This window comes from Sinocyclocheilus anshuiensis, unplaced genomic scaffold (genome assembly GCF_001515605.1).
Source record: "Sinocyclocheilus anshuiensis isolate Anshui unplaced genomic scaffold, SAMN03320099.WGS_v1.1 scaffold3306, whole genome shotgun sequence".
NCBI classification, from domain to species: domain Eukaryota; kingdom Metazoa; phylum Chordata; class Actinopteri; order Cypriniformes; family Cyprinidae; genus Sinocyclocheilus; species Sinocyclocheilus anshuiensis.
This window is the reverse complement of record NW_015538396.1, coordinates 141540-144039: the sequence shown is the minus strand read 5'-3', so window position 1 is coordinate 144039 and position 2500 is coordinate 141540. Positions and strand designations below refer to the sequence as shown.

General features: G+C 30.8%; 1 protein-coding gene across 1 annotated transcript in view; it reads right to left on the bottom strand.

Annotated features, from left to right (window-relative positions):
* Window positions 1–2500, bottom strand: part of vapal (VAMP (vesicle-associated membrane protein)-associated protein A, like) — a 27311-nt gene that overhangs the window by 1054 nt on the left and 23757 nt on the right. The gene's annotated exons all lie outside the window — the stretch shown is intronic.

Sequence of the window (2500 nt, the reverse complement as noted above, 5' to 3'; positions counted from 1 at the left end):
AAATAAATAAATAAAGATAAAACAAAAAACTAAACTGAAGCTAATAAAAATGACTAAACAAATAACAAAATGACTAAATATGGAAATAAAATTAAAATGAAAACTGGAAGCACTAAAGCACTAAAATTACTAAGTGCATAAATAAATAAATAAATAGAACTAAACTATAAATAAATTAAATAATAATTTAAAAAATGTATAATTGAAGAAATTGAAATTGTTAAAAATTAAAATGAGTAATTATTGCACTAAAGCACTAAAATGACTAAGTAAACAAATAAAAACTAAAACCTAAAAACACTAAAAAATGTAAATCAATTAACCCTAAAAAAAAATTCAAACAAAAACTAGTAAGAATAACACATAACTAAATTACAAAAAATGTAAAAGAAAACAAAAAGCACTAAAATTACAAACTGGACCTTAATAAAAACAAAAACCGAACTAAAAATCTAAATAATTAAACCTAAATAATAATGTAAAAAAAAAAGAAAAACTAACTAATAAATGACAACACAAATAAAATGATTAAAAAGTATGCAAAATTTAAATGAAAATAAGCGCGAGCGGAGCGTATCGTCGAGTCCGCCGTTCCCGCCGTAACCAGAACCGAGGAGGAGCAGGAGCACGAGGAGCTTCAGGTGAGCGTCGCTGCAGAGCTTCAGATGCGCTAACGACATCTGCTTCTAAATATCATGCTTTAAAACAGATTGCATGTAGTCTTGAGCTGAACGAGGGCTGTGTGATCAATCGAAGTCCTAATAAAATGATACCATTTCTGAAAAACATGAAACATTGTAAGATAACGGCACCATAATACAAATAGTACATTTTTACATTTTCTCACCCATAGAAAACCATTATGTAGAAAACTTTGTGCTGTGTACATATTCATATATTTGGGCTTGCTTGCTTGCCTGTATGTTTTATTAATACACTGTACAGCCGAATTCGATCTTTTAATATCATTGTTATAATGCATTAAGCCACGTGGAGCGTTTTCTTGAAACAAGTGCGTTATGTTCATCTTCTGGGTTCATCATCTTTCCTGTAGATGGTATGTTTTATTAAGAAGGTGTGTTTCGAATTTGGTCATTTAATATTAGGGATGCTCCGATAGGATTTTTGTTTTGGCCGATACCGATTTTAACAAACAACTATTGGCCGATACTGATACCGATACCGATATTGGTCAATTGCATAAAGCAGGGCTTAAAAATGAAAACATTTTGATCTGTTCACTCCGAGCAGAATCGGTATTTGAATGTTTCTGTTCCTCTGTATTATTACCGTTCAGAAACCGGTTTGAGTAGAAAAAATACCAGGTAATAAAAGGTTTATTTTCTTTGCCTATAATAGTAATAATAATAATAATAATAATAAAGCAGTGTTTTCTTTACTCAAAAAGCATATAAAGCATCATCTTTTCTAGAGTTTGGCCAAATGTATTAAACAAAAGAAAAAACTGTTAACACTTTAAAGACATTATAGTATTTTTTCAAGATATTTAAAAATGTTTGCAGCATGGATAAAAAAAAATTTAAATTAAATTAAACTAAATTATTAGGCTGTACATCACATTTTATTATTACATTCAGAAATAATGTAGGCTAAAATACCGGTAAATAAGGCAAAATGTTTAAAAACATTACAAACACAATTAGGCTATTTTAGTTCCCATCTCGCCACAACAAATCCTCTAAAGTCGTATTTAGCCTAAATATAAGCATCAAGCCAAAACGAATTCATTTAAAAGCGAAACGGAAGCCTAACTCTCTCATTCTGCACGAATCCAAATGTTTTCATATTCGCGACGTATCTGGATGCTAAAATATTATTTATTATGTAAACTATAGGCTTTGTTCTTCACTCGCATTATCAACATAAAACATCATCCTTCACATATAGGCTATATCAGCAGACTATTTAAATTGAGCAGTGTAACTGTTTCTTTAACTGTATTTTATTTTGATAATGAACAGGCTGCGATGTCAAGTTAATATGTTGTGTGTGCGTGTGAGGCACAGACGCAATCACTGCATTGTTTTCCCAACTGTTACTCTGTAATTTATGGTCATACCAACGCTGGTTTGTCATACAGATAGAAGCAAAACATCATTCAAAACTGTAAAGCTTTTGTAAAATAAAGAAAACAGCTTTCTGCCGTCTCGGTTTCCTTTCCATGAACTTCAGAGCGCGTTACAATTATCCGAAACTCAGCACAATTTTTGCTTTTGTTTTGTTAATCTCTTAATGATTTAAGTGAAATATACAGTGGGTACGGAAAGTATTCAGACCCCCTTCAATTTTTCACTCTTTGTTATATTGCAGCCATTTGCTAAAATCATTTAAGTTAATTTTTTTTCCTCATTAATGTACACACAGCACCCCATATTGACAGAAAAACACAGAATCGTTGACATTTTTGCAGATTTATTAAAAAAGAAAAACTGAAATATCACATGGTCCTAAGTATTCAGACCCTTTGCTCAGTATTTAG